We start from the raw sequence: 15,713 nt of genomic DNA on the forward strand, positions 1-15,713 counted from the left end.
AAAGGGGGTGTTGGGTCTAATGCTTAACTCAGAACTGTTGAGCAAAGTTTTTAGGGTAAGTTTTGTTTTTCCTGCTACACAAAACACCCCCATTTAAAATAAAAACTGGAAAAAAGAAAGCATTTCTGTTCGCAAGGTTTTTTGTCTCTCTAATAGCTAGCTTATACCTTGTCTGGCCAACCACTGAAACTTGGTTATGCAGCACTTCTAATATTGTTGACTCCTTATATTACTATTTACTTGTGTTTTACTCTGCCACACTTGTACATCGCTTTGGATAAATGAGTCTGGCAAATGAATAAATGTATGAAATAAATGTATTTCAGTGCTGTTGAAAATGCCTATCATCTTTCTATTAACATCTCCGAGAGAATTTTTTTTTTTTTTTCATTTAGGCAGGTAGAATGAAATGTCTGAGTACATAAAATCATGAAGAAAACTTGTTTTCCAAAGATGCAGCCTGAGTCAAGCAAAGGAACCGTGTTTACCATGTTCATCATAGCCTCCCGAAGAATTACACACAGTTCTCTTCAAAGCACTTAACACTAAGGCTCCAGTAAAACCCCTTCCTCTGTTGCACAGACTCCTTTTATACCGACAATGAGTGACAGCCCAACTTGAGCTGCATTCAGACAAGTGAGATCTGCAACACGGAAGCTTCTGAGAAATGAGCCCGAAAAATCAGCAGAGATGTGCTGGGAACCTGCACCAATCCGATTTCCCAGACAGGAAAAGTAATCTTGTGTGCTAATGAAAGTTGCCAGTTAGATTAATGTAGTATTACTCGGGGTTTTTGGATACTGTTCTAGCAGCTAATTAGCATGGCCACATTCTCACCTATTCCCTCGTAATGTAGAGAAGCCAGACTACATAACATATTCTGTTAATACTGTCTGATAAGGCACAGATTTGGGGCAGAACTGTGTTCATATTACATTACATGCATTATTGTCATTTGGCAGATGCTCTAATACAGAGTGACTTGTACACTGCATATGATAAAGTAGCATGAAAAGCCACACGGACAGTACACCACTAACCACACATGAACAAGTGTGAGTGCTAATCATAGACATCTGACATCACAAATGTGCACCTAGATTGACATGTAAGTACAACACAATATGTACAACGTAAGGGCTGTATCATTCCAGATTTAATGCTAGCACATACTACATGCATGCAACTAAATATCAGAAGGTCTCAGATCTCTCAGAGAACTGCAATTGTGCCACTGATAAAATAATTACTGTATAGGAGTTTAGTATGTAAAAACAGTGAACTATATAATTGCATGGACTAAGCAAACAAATAATGTAACATACAACCAGTAAAAGCATCTCTATGTCTCTCTCTGACTGTAGACCTGTTTATTTGGCATCATCAGCTGGTCCTTTGCACTCCGTAGAACCCCTCATTCTGTACTGCAGAATTTCAGGTCAAACTGTTTTTTTTCCCCCTTTTCTACAGCAGGGCAGGAAGCCAACAGGAAGGGGAAAATGGGAGGCACTGGGTAAGAGCTGAGCCACAATGGATGCTGTTTAAATACAGGAAGAACATGCCAGTTCCAGAACATCTGCAGCATAAGAATAGAACTCAAAGCAGGTCACAATGAAGAATGTCACAATTTGCACAAAATGCTTGATGTGAATGAAGTTTTTTGGTAATTCTATTGTAGAAAACAGTATAGTATGACATGACTTGTCTGTCAATGTCTACCCCAGGGGTGGTTCATTATGGATTATACGCAAAGTGTTGGTTGTCAAAACCACACAATAAAAAAGGCAATACAACTGAAAAAAGCAGCATTTTTTCATACACAACAAATCAAGCCTCAGACACATAAACTTGAGGAGTTGAAAACTGGCATTTAAAATGTAATCTGGGAAAAAAAAATACATTTTCAAAATAATACAAAAAACAGTCCCTGGACATAATTAGTTTTTTTTTCATCCACTGGATGCAGTCAAGACAAAAGTTTCCACACAAATCACTGACTCCCACTGTGACTAACTGCACCAGAAAGAGTTGAAAACGATCTGCAGTGGGCGTGACACGACAAACTAGTAACATTCACTGGAACCATCAAGAACCCAAGATAGTTTCCATGGCAACCTACATAAATCCCTCCCCATTGGCAAGTTGATTCTAAGCTTTCAAATGCACAGGGAGAAATGAGCTTAACTATATGCACACACAAACACGCAAAGGGGTCACATCCCATATTAAAGAAGTCTTTTGTTCGTCCACAGGCCACAATGGGACAAGTCACTCCATCAGTTATTTAGTGAAAAATCAACACACTAACACTGCAAAGTCACTGAGACTCACACATTCATCAACATACTTCCCCAAAGAGAAATGGTGACATAAATTAAATCAAAAGGTGGCCAGTGCTTGCACAGTCTGTACAGGTACCACTTCAAAGTGACAAAAAGAGGAAATGGAATTTCGAATTGCGAAAAAGCAACAATCTCTGTTGAAGAACCTATGGCTGCTTATCATGTCTGGCTTGATTACCCAAATCAGCTTTTCACCACAAAAATGCTTTCCAAAGTGCGGAAAGAGAGGAGTGTGTGGTTCTCAAAAGGGCATGGTTCCCAAGACAGGCTGTAGCCCTGGATAGGACTGGAAGTGCCAAGTGCAAAGGGCACTTCAATATATCTTGCCACTAGCATCATTGTTGGCTGTGTTTGGCGGTGGGTGTATGTGTGAGTCACCTTGAACATATATGGGTTTCTGTCACAACATTACAAGAACGCTAGGTGTTGATAATAACCCAAAACATCATGGAAAAAAATGTAACACATCCTTACCCTCGTTGCTCAGTGTTAATAAGAAATTGTATTATGGGTAGACTGAAGGTGAGGCTGACAGATCTTTTTCCGGGAAAAAAAGCACTGGTGGGTGGGTGACACATAATCAATTTCAGTTACGCTCTGCAGTAATAGAGATCCATCGTTAATATTTTCATTGTTTCATCCCCAGATGTCGCTCAATATGGAATTGTTGTTCGCAGAGCTGTCATATTAAATTTGTCAAAATACCTTATTACTACATGAAAAAGAATAGGCAACATTTTAAAATATCTTATTTTCATTAACAATCACAAAGATTTACACAAAAAATACTACTAGTATGACATACATGATGAGCAGATTTCAGGTTTACCTCTGTTATTTAAAAGCCCTTTGAGCTATGTTAAGCACTCTGCTTGTTGTGGGAATGGTGTGATACCACGCCTTCAGTCCTGTGAGATCAACCCCACTTTAACCTGACAACGTGAAGGAGTCTGTCAGCTCCCCTAAACAGACTGCACAGTGTTGCTTTTTAAAGCCCAGATTTCACAGCATGGTGAAGGGTGGGGGTGGGGGGGTGCTGTAGGACCTGCCACTGATAAACCATCTGCTGTTGTTATCCCTTCCACCCAAAGGTTTTTGCACCAGGAGAAGGCAGTCCCATTTCTGCCATACTCCCTGTGTCAGTCTCCACCCTGCACAAACAGCCACTGGCCCATGCCGACTCCATGCTGAGGCAACAGCACTCACCGGCCTCTGCAAGGCCGTTTGGAAACATCTTACACCAGCAGTGCATAGAACATCTCCAGATTGTATTTCAAAAAGAAGGGGTCATATGCTATGTGCAGAGCCTCAGAATCCCTCAAAAACCGGGGCACCTGGTACAAATCTGTGAAATAAAGTACATGTCATGATTAGAGATGTCTTAAATGGAGCAAGGTTGTCTTGATGTGTTGTATGTGTAACTCCCCATAGAGTTCACCTGTTCATTCATTTTCACCTTAGCTTGATGGAGATCTCAGTGTGAAATCACGTGTCGCACAATCTTCTAATTTAGGGCTGAACTGAAATGTTCACGCAACTGATTAACTGTTCATTTTTAGCAAAAGGTAACACATTTATGCTTAGATTTAAACACAACATTCTTTCAATGTTGACCTTTCTGTAAGTAGCCACTCTTCTTAACGTGTTTCAGCTGTAGGTATATTGATAAAGCATGCCCTGTAATCACCAAGAAATATACTCAATAGACCTTTTTGGGAAAAATTATTGTTCTATACCTTTCCTCTTTCATATCTCTGTGTGGTCACAGTCTCAACCTGCGGCCAAAAAACACCAGATGGGAATTCTGAGACAGTGACTCTGACCCCTGTGCTGGATTCAGTAACAAAGGCTTCTTACAGTGGCATATCCATTTTCTTTCAGATTAAGATAGAAAATTAAGATACTGCAATCAGTCCAAGCTTCATTTATACTGTCTCTTTTTGCAGTCTTACACTCCACAGCGACAAATGAAACTGCCGCAATTAAAATCACAGTGAACGAAAAGGAAATTGATCTGTCGAGACATGGCACTCAAAAAAGAGTACAAAGACATACAATTTAATTGAACACTATTCTCTAAAGAGTAGGTTCTAGAATATTAAGTAAGAATATGAACTGATGAATTAAGTTATCAGCTGTTATTTAGAGAAAGAGGGAAGCGGGCAAAAAATTACAGAAAATAGCTTGGGGTTTTATGGCAATAAAGTAACATTTCATGCTCCTGCGGCTCAAATCACAGAAGCTTGATTCTGTTATTATTTCGTATTCTTTCCGGCTGTCTGAAACTGAACCAGCTTCATGCACACACACACACACACACACACACACTGTTAGAAGGCTAAAATTCCCCTAAATCATTTAAATGTGAATTTCAACAGGAAATAAATCAAGGTGTGTTTTTTTTTTGTGAAATTAAAGGCAAACTAGTATATGTAGAAAAAATGAAGAACACTGACTATTTTTAATGTTCTTAGCAGTATGCTAGTTTTCTTCTGTGCACTGACATCTGCACAGATGTTCAATGTCAAGAAACAAGTGGTGCAATATTCTTTATTATTATTAATTGCTTGGAGTTAATGAGCTCTTTAAAATGGCATTGAAAACATATAGCCTCAACAGTTTGCTTGTTACCAAACAGCTATGGAGGCAATTGATATGATAATAAAAAGGAAATGCAATATTAACTGGAGACTGTACATAACTTGGGTTAACACTATGACTCCACTGGCTTTGAAGGTTTAGGTTGGGGTAAGCAGCCATACCAGCCTGTGGCTGTCTCCTGTCTGATGACTAAAGCTAAGTGTGACTAACTTGGTACAGGCCCGGAGCTATACGGCTTTTTAGGGGTGCACTGCACCTCAAGACGGGCCTCAGTGCACCCCCAGTTGTCTCATTATATCCCAATGTCTACATAGTATTTATGACTTTTTGTGCACCTTGTGGATGGCAGTTGCACCCCTTTGTATTTTCTCCTGGCGCCAAGCCTGGCTTGGTACAAGAATTGGCAACTCAATATTACAAGAGACATACACGTGCTATCTGGTGTGACATAACAATTATGTGTGGAGAAACTGGTGTATTACAATCACAAATATATCGCAAAGTATATCGCACTCCTTTAGGGGTCTGAAGCAAAGTAGGAGGATGTGAACCTAGCATTTTGTGTGCAATGGGTACGGGACCAAGAGTACAAAGGCGTGGCATTTGCTTACCGATGCATGAAACTAGGAGACTTCCTGAGAGCTAGCTGCTAGAAGTGGCACTAGTTGGCAGACTTATCTATGAACCAAGAAGAAGAAGACAAAAAAAAAAAAAACAATACACCGATTAAAAGATCTCATTTTACTTATGGCATGTAGGAGAGGGCTCACTGATGTCATGTCACAAAATTTTCAATGTGGCTGTCAAAATCCAATGGCTTTCTTACCATGCTCCAATTTTATCTAACAAAAGAAATCCCTACCTCTCCTCCTTAGCTGCTTCGTGGTGATCATTCCTGTCCAAAATGGCAGTCATCACTTAAATAGGTGCTCAATATTGGTGATGACTAAGTTGAGTCACAAACCTTCACAAGGGAGGCATCTTGCCGAGGGCGGCATTGGGGCGCCCGCACAAAAAAAATTCAGAATGGTGACATTTGCGCGATCGGTTTTCTATCGCTCATTTGCACGTCATGTCGATGATATCATGTCACCGTGTGGCTCAATTAACCTTGTCGGAGTGGGCGCCCTGATTCTAGTTTGTGAGCTAGGCAGGCTACTGCCTGGGAAGGTCTCCCACTCAGAAGTACGAGAGGGCAGGGGGCGGGGGTAGGTTGACCTCGGGTCCCCCCCGCTGGAAGCCCGGGGCAGGGGGAGCAGGGGAATCTATCAAATAGCAAATAGCGCACCTCTTTCTTTGTACAGTAATAATGCAATTAGTAAAATCAGTCACACTACGAAATGCTACCAAATAAACCACAATTCATTCACAATACTGTGAATATATAGTTTCACAGACATATAGTTGCATTTTTTTCTAGTTTGTGCAAAATCGTTAAGAATGATATAAAACCAGTCTGCACACCACCAAGGTGAATTGGTTAAGTCTTGACTCTTGGTTGACAGGGTTGAGGAATGGGTAATGTATTGATACTCGAGTGCCAAATCAGCACAAATGAATAAGAAAAGGTGCCCAGTTTAGGAAAAAGAGGAAAGAAGAAGAGGAGAAATGCGCAAAGGTATGCAGCTATGTCATCTCTTCATGAGTATAATATTATGCATGTAATGAAATAGGCTAGTATAACACTTATGTTTGTTATATTCCATTTTCTGTCCAACTAGCTTACATAACATTTTCATGTTTCATCACAGTTTCATCATGATAATGTGTGTAGCCTGCAGCAAAACAATTACAGCCTAACTAGCACATTATTGATTTGGTTAACTTTCATTGAGGTGGCATCATAAAGGTTTTCTGTGATTGTACTGACTAGGTCCTGAGCTCAGTAAGGGGAATTTCCAATGCTGTAAGGCTAACTTAAAAGACGTGTATTTACAAAGGTCCACCTAGAACAAACTTTTTCATGCTTTGGCTCAACCTGCTAGGCTACCATAAGGTTTTCAGGAGGTCAGGTTCATCACAGAAAACCAAACAGAAAAATTTTGTAATTCCAAAGGTTATTACAGAACGGTCAACAGTCCATCTAGTATCCTCAGTTACAATAAATGAATTATGTCTCATGATACCTACCATCATTCAGCATGTAGTTTTACCCTTGGATTGTAGCCTGAGAGATCCCAAAATCAGGTTAAGCAAAATTCATCATGACGATGTTATATGAATGAGGACTGGGAATGATAATGACAGGAATGAGTCCATTTGAAGATGCGAAATGCAGGGAAACATAACTGAGTTCCACAGAATGAAGTATGCAGGGATTGAAAAGCCACTGTGGTAGATCATGCTGATCATGTGGAGAATAAAATGTTATCAGATAAAAATGATGATTAAACAAGTGCATGTACATGCAGATCCATATTGAGCAGCTTTAAAGCCTTTCAAAACTACTATGTATAGTAACTAATAACTGTAAATATTATATGCATGATATGACACCATATATGATTAAACACACTGTCTTATCCTTTGCACATATATACACACATTAGCAACATAAGCTAATTCTAAGGGATAAGCAATGATTTTAATAATATATTAACAGCACACAAAGTGTATGTCTATTTATTCCTAGAATAATAATTTAATCCATTAAATATTTATATAATTTGACAAACCAGGCATTTTTTTCACCATCATTAATACATTTATCAAAGAAAATGTAATTAAATACTTCAGTTGCTCTGCAAAAAATCTAGTCTGTCATTTGGATGCTCAGAACAATAAAAAACATTGCAATAAAAGTGAAGTTCCACATTTGAGAGGGCAGTGAAATGCACCATTGTTGGACCAGAGAGGACAGATTCTCCCTTGTCATACACCCCTGTAGTTCAGGCTGTTTAGTCTGACCCAGGTCAGCTTGCTTCTTTGGCAGCCTAAATATAAGGCAGAAAAATCACAACATCCAAGAAATTAACTGGGCCAGCCAACAAGGATCCATGCACATTTAGTGTGCTTTTATGCACATTTACTGTAAAGAAAATGTGGCCATTGATGCTTGGAGGTGACATACTTCCACAACAACAGATCTACATCCCCTTTAACAACCAAGTGACAGGCCCCCAAAACAGGACTCCATACAAGTAGAGGGTGCTCAGAAAATAACACATTCCATAAAACAAGAAAACACTCCACTGACCAGTAGTTAACAGATTAACATTTTCCACCAGCAATGCCCTGCTGGTTAAAATCCTTGGGGCATCACTAATGGGCACTCATTGGAATCTGTGTTGCATATTGCACCTCTTGGCAGCTAGACACACCTCAAATCTCTGGCCGTGATCAAGACTCATGCATCAGGACCTTGCCCCATGGAGTCATACTCTGACCTGATAATCTCACGCATTTAAAGGTGGATTGTTTTAACGCATGTTTGTCTGCATTTGAAGGTATCATTTATGTGATACAGACCTGCTACGGACCACAGGAATACAACACACACAATGCAAATTCACAAGAGAAAGTTGATTGATTTAAACAGAAAACAGTTCAATATGGAGGTTGTGTGCTGTCAAGCTCACCCTCAGGGGTCCTGATAACAAATATTTAATCTCAACGCCACCACACTTAGCAATGTCTCACTTTTTATTCTGTAAGACTCACAGGACAAAAAAGCAAATCGGATAAGTCCCTTTTTATCTTCCACTGCTATCGTTTTGGCAATTGTTCAGTAACTGGTTAACATCTTATTGCGGTTTGTTGGTGTAAGAGGGAAAAGCATGTTCACAGGAGAAATGAGTGTTCAAATGAGCTGACAAAATAGGAGTTTACAATAGGTAAAATATATACATATATATGTAATATATATAATATTATAATTATATATATTGCAATAGCCAGTATTATAATATATAAATATATTTAAATATATTTATTTATAATTCATTAGTTAGTAATCGGTTATATGTGGTTTACTGAGGAGTGCGGTGTAGACATGGCGTGAAACAATAATGACTCACCGCTTTATCCTAGTTTGCTCATTTTCTGCCATTATCAGTTTAAACATGTGTCATATAACATGTTGTCATCTAACACAGCAACAGGAGGTGGGCGACTTGATGGGACATGATTATATTTCACAAAGCGGGCTACGCACTTCCGCTGCTTGAAGCCCTCACGCACCAGGCTCAGTGTCTGAATTTCAATGCAGAGGGAGAGAGAAAGAGAGAGAGAGAGAGAAAGAAAGAGAAAGAGAAAAACCCCCACTTGTATTCAGTCACGGAATCAATCAGTCAGTCTGTGCTGTTCTCTGCTTCTCTGTTCACAATGACCTGCTTGTGTGCAGAGAAGAGGAGGGACCAAGGGCCCTGGGCAGGAAGGAAGGCAGAGGAGAGAGGGAGAGTGGTGGGGGGGGGGGGGGTGTATTCAGCTTTTTGCCTCATCCTTTCTTCTTCTCTCTGTCCAACCTACTGAGGTGCACCAAAAAGTGTTTCCTGCTGGAACCATGTTGCGGTGCACATGTCTGGTCCAAGCAAGAAGAGTGTGGGTGGAATCCAGAGGTTTTTGCTGTGCAAGCATGGCTACTCTTAATGATGCTAAAAAAATAATAATAATAATTACCCCTACATGAGGGGTAAATATATTTTCAAACAATTTTTCTTCTCACATGTGTGCTAGAGTGAACACCTCAAAACATACACATAAAGCCCCTTTATGACCAACGTGCCGTCATCCACGCAGTCAAACATACATACAATGCAGAAGACTGCTTGCTGTTTCTAGCAGTATATTATGATTGAAATCTCATTATGTAAATGCAGATCAAAATTTGCCATTTTATTCAACCCTGTCTATCTATGTATCTAAATGGCTTGCCAACCAGAAGTTAAATAGCTTGTCAACCTGCCTCTTTTGTGATGCACAGTTGCAACCCCTGAAGCAAAATTCAATGCTAATATCTGATATTGTTCCTCAGAGTGTTCCTCATTTAGAAAATACTATTGAACTTAATTTGTTTGAAATAGTGCCATATACGCTGGGATTTCAGTAATCCTTCAATAAACTGTAACACGTGTCACAACGTAATGACGCATGCAACCAGTTATTTACTTCAATAGCCCATGTAACACCATAGATATACCTGCATATTTAGTACATGCTGACACATGTACCTCCTGTATAGGCTACCTGATAAAATGCATGTACTTCCATATTGTATGGTATGCTGCACGTACCTCCATGGACACTGTTGTTTTTTTCTCCACGGGAAATTGAAGCTTATTTTAGTGACATGCTGAGTGCTGCACGTATGACTATAAAATAATGCACACGCAGTCAAAACTCTGTTCATGCGATGAGGAAAAAACACTACACCCCCACTTGCACTTGGGAGAACAGGCAGGGAGATTAAACTGAACCTACAGAGACAATACTTCGCTTCGAAAACATTTTCGTCTGCATATTTCATTCTTGCTCAAACGTTGGAATATCGGAAATGGATCCATGCATTTTTTATGCTCACTAGTCACATTAGTTGCTTCTGTTCATGTGAAAATATATAGCCCAACTGAGAGTGAGGACTATCGCTGTGGGAGTTTGTCTGAAGACTGAAAAGAAGGCTGCTTTTGGAAGGCTATCTGTGGGAGACAGAAAAAATGGATCTGAAGGTCAAGCACCTGCAGAGAACTAAATTCCCACCAAGCTGGCTTAATTAACAGACAGTGGATGCAGAGGAGGAAAGAGAAAGAGATTCCCCATAACTTATGCTTCATTTTCACAGCTATGTCTCTTTATGTGCCACTTATTATCATGTTCTGTATTGAGCACTTGGTGATGTCACATGACCTTTGTGTCAGGTGCTCCTGCAATCGGTTAGGCAGGTTGCAGCCCTTTTTTCCTCCAGTGACGTTTGGGTTTATTGACAGTTCCAGCTTCACATCAGTATCATTATTGGAGTAGACATGAGCCACAGCTACCAGGTCCAGCTCTCGGTCCAGCTAAGGTGCTACTATTGATCACATGATAAGATTGCATCTTCACACATTAGAGAAGAATGAAAGATGTCACTTCCTCATGCATTAGAGCAGAATGGATGACATCACTCCCCTATGCATTAGATCAGAAAATGACATCACTTCCATATTCAGTGGAATATAATGAATGGTATTTTGGTTACATCTGAAATAATTCATATCCAAACGAAAATGTGTGATGAAGTTGAGTGCCCCCCCCCCCCCCCCTCATTTCTGAAAATTGCGCAATTTCATTTCTGTTTTGTATAACAATTATTTATAAGTGATTAGCAAGTCAATTCAAGTGACTTCATAATATCATGTATGTCCATAAAATATATATTTCCATTCATGTATTACCACTCAGTTCACATTCACACACCATCACAGTTGAGTTTGTGTTTGTCATTGTGCCTTTGTAGGTATTCATAGTCTAGCTAGCAACACTGCAGTATGAAGGGAAATATTAGTCAAACAGCTGCCTGCGTTTTAAAGGAATAATTCGAAAACTGTAAGTGACTGTGGTTTTCAGGTTTTAAGGGAGCACAGCCACATGCATGTGCATGTTTAATCTGTGGCAGTGTAGCTATAGCCAGTTGGGCTCGCAGACAGCTTCAGGCCTGCTTTAATGTTTTACTCTGTTGTTTTTGTTGTGTGTGTTTTTTTTTTTTTGACACACCTCTGCTGTTTCAGGATTGCACAGTAAATACTGACCACCTGAACATTGCCACACCTTCGTAAATAAAACTCTAAAAATCTTTGGAAGCGTTCACGTGACAGCCCGTTCCTCCAACCAATACAAAACATTGCCTTCCTCACACAATGCCACGCAGCAACAGCCTCCAATGAAAAATGCCAAATGACGACAAGCAAAAGTAAAGGTTTTACCAGCCCTGGCAGATGTGCGGACAGTAGCGACTCCTTTTCTCGAACAGAGCAGCCAGGCAGAGAAACTGCACTGCGCCTGCCCAGGGCATCTCACTTCTGTCCTACTTTTTGGAAACAAGTCTCCCAGGGGACCACGGGCCCCCTCCACACCACTTCTCCCAGGTCTCAGCCGGCAGACTCAGAAAGCGAAGAACTGCATTCAAAAAAAAAAAAAAAAAAAAAAAAGACACTGTTCAACAAAAGAGTAAGCCGTGTGAACCATTCCCTGCCTGACTCTCACAGCTGAACAACATGATAAAGAGTAAGAGGTATGAATAACATGATGTTTTGCAATGCACCTGGCAGTTCAGCGAGGGGCATCTGGGACTGTTTTCACACTGGTTTACAAAACCTCAGAATTATCTTTTTGCCACGTATATCCAACATGGATTTCTGGTAAAATAGCAAAGTTGGAACCCCAGATTTAGAAATCCTTAGTATATCCCAACAAATACTTTCCTTTGGTTCAGGTGTCTCGCTGAACAGTCTTTCTTTGGCACCATAAAAGGTGGAATCTTTTTTCCAGAAACACAACCCAGGAAATAAGTCTCCTCTTACAGAGACTATTGCAGTACTGTCATTTATGGATAATTTGAGGTCAGCAGGTATCTAAATACTCTTTTCTCAGACAGTTTTGCATTTTACCAACATGGAAATTCATACACTGTATGAGAAGTAACTTCACATTATTCTCATTGGCTAAAAAAATATAACACCTGCTTGCCCCTTTGATATTTTTATGTGGTTTAAAATCATTCTGTGCTATACAAATACCAAAGAGATGTTATATAATTTCTTCTCCAATGTTTTCTGTAGTTGTATTGTATATTTCCTTAAGGGCTCCTTGCCTGTGTCAAAAGCCAAAAAGTCTCTGAGGTCAGCTTGATGCCCATTGCTAAAATGTGAAACATTTTAGTGTAGCAACAGGTAGCAACTTCTGAAGACAACTGCTTCCAGTGTGTCACTTGAGCAGCAACACGGCCATCTGTTAGAGTAATCTTTCTGTTTGCACATTACACAACCCAGCACAGTGTTAATTTCCTCCTACTGATTGAATATGAATTCTGCCTAGCTGTGCATTACCCTTCTGTCTTTCCTAACACACAAGCAAACTGCAACAATTGATCTGTCTTATTCAGACAGAGGACATCATGCATAGAAGAAAATACTGTATTATCAACAGTCACATTTAAGTGTTGAAACATGGGTAGGGACAGCCAAAATAAACATCTGAATCACACAGATATTCTGATTTTTTTTTGTATGAAAATAAAACAACTGCTCTATGGAGGAGGTTAAGACATTACAATGCAATACAACACAGACAAACCTACTAGCTTGTCAGTGAAACGCTGACACTACACAACCATTATCATTATATTATTTATTGCTTTTAAAAAATTTCAAAATTACGATCAACAACAAAAAAACTGAACCCTTTGTCCCATTGAGAATGCAATAAACAGCCCCGCTTGCATCCTCTGTTCCACTGTGCAATCAATTAAAAGAGCCTACATTCAAATGACACATTATGCTGAAAGGGAAGCATTGAAAAGTCAAATGATGCCGATGAGTCAGATGTCCCAAAGAATTAAAAAAAAAAAAAAAAAACAAAACAAAAAAAAATAAAACAGCAAAACATTGTGCCATGGCACAACACAGGATTCCGTTTGGTGAAGTAAGGCTGGCTTGGCTGCTGATGTTAGGGTTCACAGGATAACTGAACTAGGAGCCAGTTTTCAGCAGAAAGTACAAAAAAACCCAAGAGTTGATGTGGGGGACAGGGTAGTAGTTACAATAATACTAATATATATGAGCTTTCCATAAAGAGTTTATTGAACTTTTGGACTGTCAAATCAATCATGTACTTCCTTGTGCCACTGCACTAGAATGTATTGTATGCCTTTATTGTGTACTACTATGGCAGTATTTACTTTGTATTGCATTATGCTACTTGCACTCACATCTCAGTGCTTGACTACTGACGCTAAACCTTTTGGTAGAAAGGGGAGCATAAAAGTAAAGAGTGGATGCCGGCAAACTACCCATAAAGTTTGTGCATGTATCCCAAAGGAGAGTGTTTTGAACTAAGAAGCATCACTGTCAGAACATCAGATGTTCTTGGTGTATGTAACACAATACAACATCAGACACAAAAGAGGGTTCAGCTTCATTTCGACTACAGGTTAAGCTGTGCCAAGGGTAAAGCATTCATTCTCCTGCCACATGCTACATCCTTCAGCAGGATAAACAGCCTCCTTCCTTGGCAAAACTGGAATTTGGGCAAGGAGAAAAGAGAAAAGAGAACACACAGGTGTCCCATCTGTGCCAAACATTCTGGTTTTGTTTGGTTTGCTTGTGAGTTTTGGACATGGTGATAAATCAATATATGGCAGTGGCAACTTTCAAGTAAAGGCACATTTTTCAGCCCCTGTCCTTGGAAAGCAAAGAGAACAAGAACAAATACACATTGAGAGTATTTACTGAGTACTACCGGGTTGGTAAAAAAAAGAAGATCTCCAGAGACCAAGGCCACCCTAAAAAGGAATGGTATAATCATGTCACATGGCTTAAAGCTTGGTGGCTGATCACATCCTCTGGTCTGACAGTACAATGGCATCCATTGATGAAAATCATCAGTATATCAGTAACTACTGGTGGGTGGGGCTATGGGTGGAGTGTTACCAATGACTGATAGACCTGAACAAATCACAAACCTCATTCATGCTCACAAATTTCATGTGGAACATTACACTAGGGGCCAGCAGACAAGCTTAGGTGTACTACCAGAAGTAATCAGCATGTGACTGTTGCCAGGCTCTGGAAGCAGGAACAGCAGGAACAGGGTTGTTTCTTCCGTCTCCTACTGTCCTCTTCAAAAGCATTACAAGACCTGCCGATGATTACTTCCTATACTGGTTGCGTCAGTGTTTGATTACTTTTGTAGTATGGAGCACTGCGCTAAATAATGTCCACGATAAAAATTCCAATGCTTTTTTTTCCAATGTTTCAATAAACCACTGACTGAGTTGTCATTTTGTCAGAAATTATACAATGCTTGCCTTCCAGCGACTTCACAGAGCAGGAGCAATTTAAAAAAATACAGAAATGAGAAAGTAAAAAAAAAATGGCATCATTTAGCTGGTCATATTTACTTTGTTTTTTTTTTTTTCCTGATTGATTGAGTTTTCAAGTTACAGCTATAAGACAGCTGTAAAATGAACCACTGAAACAGCTATAAGATGAACCACTGAAAGATCAGTTTTGAGTGGCAAGTGATAGCTAGCTAGCTCAGAATTATTACAAAAGAAAAAGGGCTACACAAATCAACAGCAAAAGTACACAATCTAGCTATCTTTTACAATAATACCCATTCATAGAAAAATTTATCATATATCACATCATGTGCTGTACAGTGATGCTACATTTCACTTTATTCATTCATCTAGAAAGCAACATAACTAGCCAGCTGGCTAACTAGTATTGAAAGGGCATTTTTAGAACAACCGACTGCTTGCATATTAAAGATCAAGACCTGGTAAAATACAAGGACTAACTAGAAGGAAAAAAAGGTTTAAATAACCAGCAATTTTAGCAGTATTGCTTCCCAAGTTGATACATTTTTACACAAGTGCATTATCCATAAGATTATTGAGAGAGATGCTTTGTTCCCTTGTGATTAAGAAGAGTTTTTAACTGAGAAGCTAGGCACAATCTCAGCTAGACTGTTATGCATTCGTCCCCAAATCTCATACCGAATCAGGTGTGACTGCAGCTGAAGAGTTTTGCTACAGGTAGTAAGGTCTTTTTATTGTTTAATACCAGGTAGTGACTG

At 39.6% G+C, this 15,713-nt stretch overlaps 1 protein-coding gene across 3 annotated transcripts in view; it reads right to left on the reverse strand.

The window, feature by feature from the left end:
• LOC118782313 (OTU domain-containing protein 7A-like) overlaps window positions 1-15,713 on the reverse strand; it is a 77,897-nt gene that overhangs the window by 44,727 nt on the left and 17,457 nt on the right. Inside the window, exon 1 of one of the 3 annotated variants that reach the window (XM_036535624.1) lies at window positions 11,840-12,009. The exons of 1 other annotated variant lie outside the window; for it this stretch is intronic. The gene's annotated coding sequence lies outside the window, so the exon portion shown is untranslated. Of the gene's footprint in view, window positions 1-5,554; window positions 6,130-11,839; window positions 12,010-15,713 lie in introns of those variants that run through there. One more of the 3 variants, XM_036535622.1, reaches the window with a different exon arrangement.

This window comes from Megalops cyprinoides, chromosome 8 (genome assembly GCF_013368585.1).
Source record: "Megalops cyprinoides isolate fMegCyp1 chromosome 8, fMegCyp1.pri, whole genome shotgun sequence".
NCBI lineage: Eukaryota > Metazoa > Chordata > Actinopteri > Elopiformes > Megalopidae > Megalops > Megalops cyprinoides.